This window comes from Pipistrellus kuhlii, unplaced genomic scaffold (genome assembly GCF_014108245.1).
Source record: "Pipistrellus kuhlii isolate mPipKuh1 unplaced genomic scaffold, mPipKuh1.p scaffold_m20_p_77, whole genome shotgun sequence".
NCBI classification, from domain to species: Eukaryota; Metazoa; Chordata; class Mammalia; order Chiroptera; family Vespertilionidae; genus Pipistrellus; species Pipistrellus kuhlii.
Genome location: NW_023425581.1, coordinates 132,162 through 147,029, shown reverse-complemented (window position 1 = coordinate 147,029; position 14,868 = coordinate 132,162).

Here is a 14,868-nt window from a genome sequence, read left to right as displayed (position 1 = left end):
GTGAGAGGCTGAGCAGCCTTAGCATATCATTAGCATATTATGCTTTGATTGGATGAACGGACTACTGGACACTTAGCATATTAGGCTTTTATTATATAGGACTAGAGGCCCAGTGCACAAATTCGTGCATGGGTGGGGTTCCTAGGCCTGGCTGGCAATCAGAGCCCATCAGGGCTGGACCTATCAGGTCCTGCCAGCCAGGGGAGAGATAGGGAGGGACTGTAGGCTGATCAGGACCTGCTGGCTGTGGGGAGGGACAGGGTAGAGGGAGTTGGCTGCAGGCCTTAGGAGGGAGCCAGCCTTCAGCTCCCCTGGGAAAGAGACTGTGTTTGCCACCACTCACCCCCGGTTCCCTGACTGAGCCCAGAGCCCAAAGGCCCCAGTAGGGTCGGGAGAGAAGATGATGGTTGCCAGGTGGGGCATGGAAGGAACATATGCCAGGTGCCGATGCTGCTGGCTGGCCATAGGAAGTTGACTGTGGGAGCACCCTTGTCCACCAGGGGGCAGCTCCTGCATTGAGTGTCTGCCCCCTGGTGGTCAGTGCGCATCATAGGGACTGGTTGACCTGTTGTTCCCTGTCAATCTGGTCATTTGGTCATAACGATCGCGTAGGCTTTAATATATATATAGATTGGTATCTAATAGAACAAGTTCTCTGTCTGCCCTGCTCCTTTCTTTTTGGAGGTGTCCTGGCTATTCTTGGCTTTTTACTTCTCCATATAATTTTCAAAATAATTTTTCAATTTCATAAAAACCCTGCTGCGATTTTGATAAAAAATGAAATAAAATTTTAGATAAATTTGGGCAGAATTGATATCTTTATGATATAAAGTCTTTGAATACATAAACATTGTCTAGCTCCCCATTTACTTATTTAAGAATGTCTCTTAAGGTTGTTTTATAATTTCCTTATCCAGGTCATCTATATTTTGTTGGCTATACTCTGACACAATAGTAAATGCTATCTTTTTTTTTTTTTTTTTTTTTTTAGCTATGTTTTTAGATGATTATTGTTGGGACATAAAAGTAATTGTCAATATTATGTATATTAATTTGATATCTTCATTGCTAAGCTATCCTATTCTTTCTAATAATATGTTTATATAATTTTTTAATGTGGAAAATCATGCCATCTGCATTCAGTCTTAGCCTCATCTCCTCTTTGTGTTCTAGAAGCCTCTGCTTCCTTTCCTCCATGTCCTGCCTGACAGGGCCTCTGGAAGGGTGGGGCCAGTGCGCATTCTTCTCGACTCTGAGTTTGGGATGAATCTGCTATTTCCCCGATAAGGACAATGCGTGCTGTAGGATTTTAATAGTTATTCTTTTAAAAAATATATATTTTATTGATTTTTTACAGAGAGGAAGGGAGAGGGATAGAGAGATAGAAACATCTATGAGAAAGGATCAGCTGCCTCTTGCACACCCCCTACCGGGGATGTGCCCTTGACCAGAATTGAACCTGGGACCTGAGCGTCCGCAGGCCGACGCTCTATCCACTGAGCCAAACCGGTCTTGGCTAATAGTTATTCTTTATCAGGCTAAAAAACTGCCCCTAGTTTCAATTTACAAAGAGTTTCATCTTGAATAGGCATGGGGTTTTAGTCAATACTTTTTTGCTTCTATTGAGATGGTCACATGGTTTGTTTCTTAATCTGTTTATGTAGAGCGTTACATTGGTGAATTTTTTATGATATTAAACCATTTTTGTACAATTGGATGAATTCTAGTTGGTGCTGGTGACTCCTTTCTTTGCCTGGTTGGGATCCATTTGCTTATACTTTGTTTATGATTTTTGCCTCTATTTTCACTAGTGAAATAGGCTTAATGTTTCCTTGTTATAGTGTCTTCATCCAGTTTTTGTATCAGGATTATTATGTTGTCCAGATGAATGAATTGAATAGTATTTTATTTCTTCAATATTCTGAAAGGATTTAGCTTTTCCAGCATGTTAATTCATTTACTACGTTCCATTTCCTATCTGCTGTTATCTTTATAGTTTCCCTATCTCCTATGGGTATATGCCATCTCTGTAGGGTTTCAGGAGAGAAATATGTATGTGTCCAGTTTGTTATCTTTAACCCAAAGTCTGGTATCTCTGTTCCTTTTCTACTTGTGCATTTATCTGTAAAGTTTGACTGTTTTTTCCCTCAAAATACATTTTTATAGATTTCAGAGAGGAAAGGAGAGGGAGATATAAACATCAATGATGAGAGAGAATCATTGATGAGCTGCCTCCTGCATATTGCCTACTGGGGTTCAAGCCCACAACAGAATTCAACTAAGTAAAATTGAACTCTCATTGGCTTTACTAGGCAGTTCCCGAATCAGGCAGCAACCCATCTTTGTAGGAATCTTGGGAGGAGTGCCTGGAGACCTGCTAGCTGGATGCCATTTAAAATCAGAATTACCACAATGTAATCATTTTCAGTCACTTTCTTCTATTTTTATATTTCTAGATTCTTAACTGGCTTTTCTTTCATTTGTCCCTACCCCTTCAATTGGCAACCGAGGTGTGAGCCCCTTGCTACTGACCTCCGTAACCTTGAACAGGTCCCCGTCTCTCTGGGGTGCAGCACGCCCACATGCACAGCATAGAGCGGCCGGTCCGTGTTTCCTGCACCAGTTTCTGCAGCAAACGCCACGTGTGACGGAGCTGCTTTTCTGGGGCCTGTGACCCCCGAGGCTCACACGCTGCCTCCGGCCACGGGGGGCGCACCTCTGATCGCGGCCTCAGAGAGCGGGGCCACGGTGCTGCCATCCAGCAGCTTTGTGTGCGCTCAGGGTTGTGTCTATCGCCTTGGGCCCGGGGACCGCTCCAGGCCATCTGCAGGCCACGCTCTGAGAAGCACTGTCTCTGATCTGCTCAGTGAACAGAAGGTTCCAGAAAGATTAACAGGTGATGTGTGTGTAAACGACAACCACCCCCAGACGTGCCCATGCTAACAGACGTAGAGAAAACAAAGTGGCATCTGTTCAATGAGACTGAGCCCAGCCTCCTGTGAGCGCAGGGCCCTTTCCCATTCGGACCTCCTGGGCCGGAGGAGTGGGTTCGCCCAGTGCCCTCGGGGTGCCAGGGCCCAGGGCGCCCGGGGCCCCGCCCTCTCTGTCCCCGAGCACCAGCTGCCTCTGTGGAGGAGAGACCCTCTTCTCGCTGTGACTGGCCTCGCCTGCTGCCATGCACCCCGCTCCTTACACCGCTGCACAGGCAGAGGGGCGGTGGGTGCAGTGCCAGGAGGCCTGGGCCAGAGCCGCGGGCTGAGCGGGGAGAGCATGGCCGATGCGGATATTGAGTCAGGTTCAGGCTCCTTGCCAGTGTCCCTGGAGCAGTGGCTGCAGCCCAGCCTCCCTCCAGCAGCTCAGGTCACTTTCCAGAGGTGGGTGCACGCCTCACGATGTTTATGGAGCAAAGTGTCTGCAGGGGTTGCAAAGGGGAAGCTTTCCCGCCCAGCCTGGCACAGGGCATGTGTGCGGAGACTCCGCCTTTTCCTGGGCCAGCGGGCGATCCGTCACCCCTCCTGCTCTCACCATCCAGCCAGGGCCCGGTGCAGCCCCTTCTGTTTATGCCGAGCCCTGCCCTGTGTGCAGCTCCTGGCTGCTGTCCGGGACCCTTAGGAAAAGGAAAAGCCTCCTTGGCACCGCTGACAAGTCCTATTGCTTCTTTCCCCTCACCCAAATTCCCACTCCTTTAGAGTGTACAGCAGGGGTCTTCAAACTTCTCTCATTATGAGAATCACCTGGTGGAGGTGTTAAAACACAGATTCCTGATAGCACTTCTTATAGTTGGGATCCGGGAATCTGTGTTTTAACAACTCCACCAGGTGATTCTCATAATGAGAGAAGTTTGAAGACCCCTGGTGTACAGTGTCTCTCACATTGGAATTTAACTGAAACGTCATGTGATACAATGGATACAAAAGAATCTAAGCTTCAGATGAAAACAGACCACCAGCTTATACCAGACACAAGAATAAACTCAAATGGATAAAAGACTTAAAGAACTGTAAGGCGCGAAACCATAAAAACCCTACAAGACTCACAGGCAGTAAGATCTCAGGTATCTCCCAGAGCAGAAGGTTTGCTGCTACTTCTCCTAGGGCAATGGAGACTAAGGAGGAAATAAACAAATGGAACTACATCAAAATAAAAAGCTTCTGCACAGCAAAGGAAACCATCACCAAAATGAAAAGGGCACCCACTGCACGGGAGAACATATTTGCCAATAGTACAACTGATAAGGGTTAATCTTCAAAATTTACAAAGAACTCGTACAGTTTAACAAAGGAAGATAAATAATCTGATCAATAAGTGGGCAAATGCCAAAACCGGGTTGGCTCAGTGGATAGAGCATTGGCCTGCGGACTGAAAGGTCCCAGGTTCGATTCTGGTCAAGGGCATGTGCCTTGGTTGCAGGCACATCACCACTGTGCAAGAGGCAACTGATTGATATGTCTCTCTCATCGATGTTTCTAACTCTCTATCTCTCTCTCTTCCTCTCTGTAATAACTCAATAAAATATATTTTAAAAAAATAAGTAGGCAAAGGACCTAAATAGACATTTCTCCAAAGAGGACATTTTTTTTTTTTTTTTACCATTTGCAACAGCATGGATGGAAATAAGCCAGTTGGAGAAAGATAAATAATACATGATCTCAGTCATGTGTGGGATATAATTATCAACATAAGCTGATGAACAAGAATAGATCCAGAGGCAAATGGCAGGGGAGGTGAGGGGGTAAGAGATCAACCAAAGGACTTGTATGCATGTACATTAGCATAACCAATGGACATAGACACTGGGGCCGTGGGGTCTTGCCCTTGGGGGTGAAAATGGCTTGGGAGGGTCAATTGGGGGGAAAAGGAGACATATGTAAACTGTAGCAATAATAAAAAAAGACAAAGCTAAAGTAAAAAAAAAAAATGACTCAAAGTATGGAGGCATGAAACAGACTGACATCTCATGATATGGGGGTGGGTGGATGAGAAGAGATAAACCAATGAACTTACATACTTACATGCACAGCCCATGGACACCGGCAGTAGTGTTGTGAAGACCTGGGAGGAGGGATTGGGAGGAGGGGAGTAAAATGGGGGCAGGGGGAGGCAGGAGACATTTATAACATTATCAACAATAAAAAATAACAACAACAAAAAAGATTCTAACCTTCAATAGCTCATTTCCTGCTGTTCCACCTCTTATGATCTAAGCTTGTTATGTAGAGAATGGATCATAGATGTCAGAAATAAAGCCCAATGCCATTGCCTAGCTGCGTGACCTTGGGCAAGTTAGTAGATCTCCCAGCCTCATTCTTCTCATCTGTGAAATGGGAATGTTAGTAAGGTGCTTTCTGAGGTGGCTGTGAGATCCCAGTGTAAAGATATTAAAGGCAAATTATAACATGTGGCAGTGACACCATCGCCACACTCCCCTCTCCTACGTGGGTTCCTACAGCGCTGTGCCCCTTCATCCCTGACTCCAGGCCTCGGGCCCGAGCGCCCTTTCCTTTCGCCACCTGGTCTTCATTGCTCAGGAATCACTGTCTGTCTCACCTTCCCTGTGTCTGTGCTCCAGCCAGAGTGTGTCCTGATTCTTGCGCTACCGCGTGTACCTGGCAGGTGCTTCATTATTGCATAACAACCTGTATTGCGACTGCCTCTTTTTTTTTTTAAAGCCTGTTCACTCTGTAAGGGCTAAGATATTATCTTAAAAAAAAATTTTTTTTTTGGTTTCATAGAGGAAGAGAGAGGGATAGACAGAAACATCAATGATGAGAGAGAATCATTGATCGGCTGCCTCCTGCACACCTGCCACTGGGGACCGAGCCCACAACCCAGGCCTGTGACCTTGGTCGGAATCGGACCTGGAACCCTTCAGTCCCCAGGCCAATGCTTTATTCACTGAGCTGAACCAGCCAGGGCGAAGATATTATCTTTTTTTTAACCCTTGACTTTCTGAGGACAATGGCTGACACTTAGTAGTTGCTCAAAACTATTTTTTAAAAAAGACACAGAAGAAACAAAATGGTAAGATTTTTGGCCCGGTCTAAACCTTACTTTAGACACAATTTACAAGTATCTCCTCATCAAATCCTTTATTTCAGGAGAGATGCTGAAAAAGGATGCTTACTGCTAATTTAAGTTCCGTTTGCTCCCGAGGTCTCCTGGGACTGGGAGGTGGCAGGGCCGGGAGAAAGGGAAGTTCTATGGTCAGAGCGCAGTTAGGCTGACTCGGAGAAAAGCCAGAGGAGGAGAGGCTGGCACTGCAGAAAGCGTCCACGTTGGCTCTGCCGTTGGCTGGGGAGCCAGGCAGCCTGGCTTCAATTCTGACCATGTCCCCAGTGTGAGGTTTGAATCCATACCCCTCCCCTGGGAATGACCTGCAGGCCCTTTCCGTGGACCTGCCCTTTGCTGAGACCCACGTCACTTGCTGAGCCGCATTCCATGTGTCCCCTGGGGATCTGCACAGGATTCTCCGCCCGGAGGCTCCCTGCAGCCCGCAGACTGTCCCTGGCGCAGCCCTCAGGCTCGGCCACCCGTGTGCAGCTGAGCAAGCAAATTCGTTCCTGACGCTCAGGTAGCCAACGGCGAGGATGCCGCTTGACTCCGAGTCCCAGACTGTGCCTGACTTTCATTCTCATTCTGTGCCAACCCTGTGAGCCTCCTTTGAAATTTCTTTCATTTTTTCAGATTTCTGCTCCTTCATCTCCTTGTCTCACTCTAGTTCTCATCTAACTCCTCCAGGAGGGGAAAAACCACTTTATTCACACACACACACATACACACACACACACATCACACTCACACACGCTCACACACACACTCACATACACACACTCACACACACACTCACACTCACACACACTCACACTCACACTCTCACACACACTCACACACACACTCGCGCACACACACACACACTCACACTCACATACACACACACTCTCACACACACACTCTCACACACACTCACACACACATCACACACACACACTCACACACACACTCACACACACACTCGCACACACACTCTCACACACACTCACACACACACACACTCACACACACACTCACACACACTCACACACACTCTCTCACACACACACTCTCACACACACACTCACACACTCACACACACTCACACAGACACACACACTCACACACACACTCTCTCACACACACACTCACACACACACTCACTCACACTCACACACACACACTCACACACACACACGCTCACACACACACTCACATACACACTCACTCACACACTCACTCATACTCACTCACAAACACACACACTCACTCACGCACTCACTCACACACACACACACACACACACTCACACACACACTCACTCACACACTCACACACACACAGACACTCACTCCATGTTTGGTGCCGGTTACCTTCACAGATGGCCACCCCTGTCGGTCCCGGGGTAACATGTGTGGAGGGGTACTCATAGGACAACAGGTGCGCACCACACTGATGTGAGTGACCAGAACATTCTTCCCCTCTGTCCACAGAGAAAGAGGACTGCTGCTCCTGTTCACGGGCTCGTTTCTGTAAGCATTCCTTCTAACACGTAAAACGTCGCCTTCTTAAAACCACAGTGAGCCCCACACTGAAAAAATGTCCCCTCCCTCCTCTCGGCTCTGCCCTCAGGTCCCCGCACAGGCTCTGCATCTGGAGATGACTTCCTCCTGCGCCCTCCACAGCATCTCCTGCGCGGCCTCTGCCCTCCTGACTTGTCTGTGAAACTGCTCTCACCAAAATCACCAAGTAGGAGACCTGGTGGGGACTCCCAGTCCTTGATTATGTGACTCTCTCCGCATTTGCTATTTTTTAGGGTGGCTCTTAAAAAAAAAAAAATCTTTATTATTGAAATTATTACATATGCCCCCATTTCCCCCCATTGACCTCCTCCACCCCGCACCCACCTGCTCCAGCCCCTCCCCGTCTGTGCCCAGAGCCATGCAGAGATGCACACAGGGTCTTTGGTTGATCACCTCCCACCCACTCCCCCTCCCCGCCTTCCCTCCGAGAGTCCGCCCTCTGCGCCATGCCCCATGGCTCTGGGTCCACTCCGTCCATCAGTTCATATTGCTAATTAGATTCCTCATATGAGTGAGGTCATGTGACACGTGTCTCTGACTGACGGCCTTCACTCAGCATGAGGCTCTCCAGGCCCCTCCGTGCTGTCCCAAGGGTAAGAGGCCCTCCTTTCACCGCTGCATCGTGTTCCGTGTGTGAATGCCCACAGCTGCTACCCACTCCTGCTGACGGGCACGTGGCTGTTTCCAGGTCTCAGCTGTTGTGAACTGTGCTGCTGTGAACACAGGGTGCAATATACTTTCTGATTGCTTTTTTTGGTTTCTTAGGGTATATTCCTGAAGTGTGATCACTTGGTCAAGTGGCAGTTCCATATTTAACTTTTTGAGAAACTGCATACTGTTCTCCACAGTGGCTGCACCAGTCTGCATTCTCGCCAGCAGTGCATGAGAGTTTCCTTTTCTCCACATCCTCACCAGCAGTTTCACCAGAAAAGTCGTTTGTTGATTTGCTGATGGTAACCATTCTGAAAGGTGTGAGGTGATATCTCATTGTCATTTTAATTTGCATCTCTCTGATGATCGGTGACTGAGTATTTTTTCATATGTCCCTATGTTCACTTTGGAGAAGTGTCTATTTAGGTCCTTTGCCCATTTTTGGGTTGGAGTGTTGGGGTGTTTATCTTCTCTTTGTTTAGTTGTATGAGTTTCTTATATATTTTGGGTATTAACCCTTTATCAGATGTATCATTAGATGGCTCTTTTTTAAAACCTCCTCTTCCCTTAGCTTACACTATTCTCTTCTCTCCTATCCTCTCTCCCTCCCTCCCCCCACCTCCCTTTCTTCTGGTTACACTTATTCAGTCTCTCCAGGGATCTCATTCTCTTCTTGCCCCTTAGCTGCTGCTCAGCCTGTGGATTCTGTCTTGGACCTTGTCCGTTCTCACTCTGCAGGGGTCCTGGAACATCTTATTTCTTCTCATTCCTTCTACGAGGGCTAAAGATCTCACACAGGCCCCTCTAGGAAATCCCTACCCCTACTCCCCTACTCCCCAAAGAGAAAATACTGTTATAGTTTTGCCTGCATTACAACTTCATAAACATGGAAACTAAGAGTATGTAGTACTTTAAGTCTGGCTAATTTTGTTCAACCTATTATTGAGATTCATGTGTGTGGTTGTGTGTATCAAGTCGGTTCCTTCTTATTGCTGAGCTGTCTCCTGCTGCATGACTGTTCCACAGAGTATTTACCATTTTTCTGTCGATGGGCCCCTGAGCTCTTTCCAGTTTGGGGATGTTATGAATAAAGCTCCTACAAAACTTCAAGGCTTTTTGTGCATCTATTTCTTCACTTCTCTTGGGTAAATACCTAGGAGTGGAACTGTTAGGGTGGTTAGCTTTATATTTTCATATAAACTGCCGGACCTTTCCTAAAGTGGTCATGGGAATCAGTTTTCAACATTCTAAGTATAACTACAAACAGCTAGATTTACTGAGCATTTTCTGTGGGCACTGAGCTTTATTTATTTATGTTCTCTTTACAAAAAATCTTTGAAGGAATTACAGATGTCCCCCCTTTTCCGTCTATTATTCCCCTCCACCCAGTTTGTGCCCCACCCCAGACCTTCACCATTCTGTATGTGTCCACAGGTAACGCATACCTATATATATATAAAAGTCTAATCAACTGGCTGACTATTCAATCATCCGACCAGTAGCATGATGCACACTGACCACCAGGGGGCAGATGCTTAATGCAGGAGCAGAAACCATGGAACTGAATCTCAGAGGGAAGGGGAAGGGGGTAGGGCAGGGAGGTATTAACCAAACATCTTATAGGCATGTTAGAGGCCTAGTGCATGTATTCATTCACTGGTGAGGTCCCTTGGCCTAGCCTGTGCCCTCTCGCAACCCAGGACCCCTCGGGACATGTAGCAGTACTGAAACAACAGGTAGGCCGCTTATCTCACCCCATTGCACCTGCCACTGCTGCCCCGCCATGAGCCCGACTTCTGGCTGAGCAGTGCTCCCACTGTGGGAGTGCACTGACCACGAGGGGGCAGCATCTGTGCACATCATAGTGACCAGTCAACCAGTTGTTCCAGTCATTTGGTTGTAACAGTCATTTAGGATTTCATATATATACACCAGTGACCTGGCACATGAAATCACGCAGCCCCACCCAACCATGTGCACTCCGCCCACCTGCCCGCTCCCCTGCCTTGATACTCTAACCTCTCCACCCAGAGCTCAAGCACGCTTGGCCCTGCCCCTGACCCCTCTGGCCTTTTCTGGCCACTTCAAGCCCCGCCCTTGGTCCTGAGAGTCACCTTGGGCTGGACCCACCTCCTCTGGGTAGCTTCCCACTTCCACCCCATCTCCAGAGCATCCCCACGGCTCCACCCAGTCATGACACTGGAGGAGAGCGTGGAAGTCTCCCACCTGCTCCAGAGTTTTGAGCACTGCTTCCTGGTGGCATACGCGCTACGTTCCTTCCCCTGGCAGGTGGGCAGCAGGCACACTGAGTGCAAGCAGAGGGTGGCAAAGGACTGGTGAGGGGGGCACTACAGGCTCTCACCCCCGTCCTCCCCACCACTGATGGCCCCGCCTCCTCCTTGAGAACTAGAGTGAGACAAGGAGATGAAGACACATGCAGGCTGCTGCTGAATGGTCATTACGCCATGAGGGCATCACAACCATTAGCATATTAGCTCTTTATTATACAGGATGATACTGGTTTGGTGGTGACAAACTCCTTTAGCTTTTTCTTGTCTAGGAAGCTCTTTATCTGATTTTCAATTCTAAATGATATCTTTGTTGAGTAATCTTCGTCCTTGCTATTCATCACTTTGACTATTTCTTGCTACTCCCTCTGACCTGCAAAGTTTATGTTGAGAAATCAGCTAATAGTTGTAGGGTGCTTTCTTGAAGGTAACTAACTAGTTGCTTTTCTCTTGATGGTTTTAAGATTCTCTCTTTGTCTTTAACACTTGGCATTTTAATTATGTGTCTTGGTGTGGGCCTCTTTAGATTCCTCTTATTTGAGACTCTGTGTTTCCTAAACTTATAAGTTTATTTCTTTCACCATGTAGGAGAAGTTCTCTGTCATTACTTTTTCAAATGGGTTTTCAATATCTTGTTCTCTCTCCTCTCCTTTTGGCATCCCCTTAATGGGAATGGTGGTACGCTTAAAGTTGTTCCAGAGGCTCTTTACACTATCTTCATATTTTTGGATTATTTTTTCTTTTTGCTCTTCTAATTGGGTGTTTTTTTGCTTCCTCATATTCCAAATTGTTGATATGATTCTCAGAATCCTCTACTCTACTGTTGAATCCCTGTAAATTATTCTTTATTTTAGTTAGTGTATGCTTAATTTCTGACTGGTCCTTTTTCAAGTTTTTGACATTTACACTAAGATCCTTGAAAGTCTCACTAAGTCCCCCAAAGTTCTCTTTAAGGTCCTTGAGTAACCTTATGGCCATGGTTTTGAACTCTGTATCCAGTACTTGCTTACTTCCATTTCTTCCATTTGTGACATGTTTCTTTATCTTTGCATTTTGTCTGTTTCCCTGTGTTTGTTTCTGTGTATTAGGTAGGGCTGCTATGTCTCCCGGAATTGGTGGAGTGACCTTGTGCATGAGGTGTCCTGTAGGGGCCAGTGGCTCAGCCTCCCTAGTCACCTGAGCTGGGCACTCTAGGTGCACCCTGTGTGGGCTTTTCGCACAGTCTTGTTGTAGTTGAGCCTTGATTGCTGTTGGTGTCACTGGGAGGAATTGACCTCTGGGCCAACTGCCTATGAGGACCAGCTGTGACTGCAGTGGAAGAGCAGCTGTGCAGGAGACGGCCCTGTGGAGCAGGACTTGCTTCATTGGGCTTGGTGCTCACTGAGTCTGCTCCGGAGTGTGTCACTGTGGATGTGCAGAGTTGTAATATGGTGTGGTCTGAAGCTGTCCACCAAGCACACTGACTCTGGGGCCTCTGGGAGGTGCAAGGTCAGCCACTGCCTGGGGCTACTTGGCAGGAGCTACAGAGAGTTTTGCAGATGGCTGTTACTTGTATTGGGTTTGTGAAGGCAAACTGGTGTTAGTGCCCAGTCTTGGTCCTTTTATTGATAGGTTTGGGGCACACTGATATCACCTGCTGCTTGTTTGAGAGATTTTAGCAAACTCTGAAGCCTAAACCAGGCCATTCGTATGGCAAAGTCACTGCCAACAGCTTGGGTGGGGCTGAAAATTGGATGGGATGGGATCTTGGGGAAAGCAAACAGTGTGAGCCTGGTTGATGGAAAGTCAAATATGGCTGCCAGTTAGCTCTATGATGGGGGAGGCCCCAGCACAGGAACAATGATCCCCATGAGCACCCCTGTCTGGGAAAAAGCCGCCCCCGAGTTCCTGCCACGATGCTAGACAATCCAGTTCCTCCTTGTATGTCCCTGGGTCCCCCAAAGCTGCCCGCAGTGGAGCTCAGAAGGATCAGGTCTGAGTAAGTCTGTGTGCCAGCCCTTCAAGAGGAACATCTGGGTCTAAAGCAGCTTCCACGCCTCAGCCACAAAATGCAGCTATAGAGGCTTCTCTTCCCAGCTCTGGGACCCTGGGCTGGGGCTCTGGTGTGGGGCTGGGTTCCCTTGCTCCTCATGGGAGGCCTCTGCAGCCAAGATATCCCTCCCAAATAAAAAACACCACATGTGGGTGTCATCCAGCCCGTTTGGCCCTCTGCCCCTCAGTGTGCTTTCTTCTTTACTCCTCTAGTTGTGGGACTTCCACTCAGCCAGCTTTTAGGCAGTTCTGAATGATGGTTGTTTTGTATTTTAGTTTGTAATTTTGATGTGGTTGTGGGAGGCAGTGAGCACCTGCCTTTATCTACACCGCCATCTTGGTTCTTCATAGAACTTTATGTAAACACAGCATTTCACAGTGATCCTTGTATGACGCCTACTGGGTAGATGTTACTATTCTCACTTCACATGTGAGATAATTAGGGCACAGAGAGTCCCTTAACTGCCCACGGTCAGTGGTCAGGTTTGGATTTGGATCTAAGCAGGTCAGGCACAGCTCCTGTGCCTCATGCTTCTTGGCATTTAGTAGAGAAAAAAAAAAGTGGCTAAATCAACGATTCTCTCTCATCACTGGTGTTTGTATCTCTCTCTACCTCTCCCTTGCTCTCTGGAATCAATAAAAATGTATTTTTAAAAAGTGGCTATTTCTTTTCTCAGGAAATGAATTACTTTCCTAAGAGTAAAAAGTGGTCATGGTAACCAGGAGATACCGTGTTCATAAACACACACAGTATAAATGTAAACCCTCGCCCATTCTGTAGATATGGTCCGGATGGTGAAGAGAAAGAGAGGAAAACGCACCCATCAAGGCCCTTCAGTCTCATGGGAGACTCAAAGTTCCTTTGAAGACACACCACCGCTCTGGCCCTTAGATGAAAGCAGCTATTAGTCGGAGAAGCTGGTTAATAGGAGCCTGGTCTCTCCTCTAATTAGGAAGGAGCCGCAGGCTCTCCTGGATGGTGTCTCAGCTGCAGAGAGGGGAGGTGGGCCAGGCCCTCCAGGTCTTCTAAGCATCAGAGCTCAGGCTCAGACCAGACCTGCTCCGGAGTATCTCCAGGAAACGTGAAACAGGAGGAGAACCACAGGGGACAAGAGCCCTCTCATCCAGGACTCAGCCCCTTCACCTCCCTCTCTCATCTGTAAAAGGAAGTTTGTTTTTTCTAAGGAGGTATAAATAGGAATTGTTGGTAAGGGAAAACTGGGAATCTCTGAGTCCTTTGAAAACTCGTGTTAAGTTTCTACTTTCATTCTGGCTCCTAGTCCGGGAGCCCCATGACTTTCATTAATTCCCCTCACTGTTTCCCCTCAGGCTCGATGAGCACCTCAACATCCAAGCCCTGCATCTCTTCCGCTCCTGCCTGGCCCTCCTCAGCATTGAGGGATTGCTTGGGGACCCCAAGGGACACCATATTCCTACCCATTTGTTCCAACAGGAATACCTTTGTTTCTCGTCTCTTTCTAGAATTCTTTAAAAAAATATTTTTATTGATTTTAGAGAGGAAGGGAGAGGTAGAGATAGAAATACCAATGATGAGAGAGAATCATTGATTGGCTGCCTCCTGCATGCTTCATACTGGGGATCAAGCCAGCAACTTGGGCATGTTCCCTGATCGGGAATTGAACTGTGATCTTTTGGTTCCTAGGTCAACGCTCAACCACTGAGCCACACCGGCTGGGCATCTTTCCAGAATTAAAAATATATATATATTTTGTTGGTTTTTACAGAGAGGAAGGGAAAGGGGTAGAGAGTCAGAAACATTGATGAGAGAGAAACATTGATCAGCTGCCTCTTGCACACCTCCTATTGGGGATGTGCCTGCAACCAAGGTATATGCCCTTGACCAGAATTGAACCTGGGCCTCTTCAGTCTGCAGGTTGATGCTCTATCCACTGAGCCAAACAAGAGTTAGGGCTCTTTCCAGAATTCTTATTGGTCCTTTAGGTTCAGTTCAAAGGTCACAAATGTACTTATTGTTTATTTACACCCATACTTTACTTTCTCTTTAGATTCTGATCACCCACACCAGGCAGAAATGTCTAATTCTACTTTACATGTCTAGCCCAGTATCTGACAACAATGTAATAAAACTTTTACTGGTAAGAAAGACACGGCAGAAACCTTTGAGTAAACACACACTGTACTTGAACCACCCAAAGAGCTAAATTTACCTGCTTCACAGAATGCCAATTCCATCTTTTTTTAAAAATATATATTTTATTGATTTTTTACAGAGAGGAGGAGAGAGGGATAGAGAGCTAGAAACG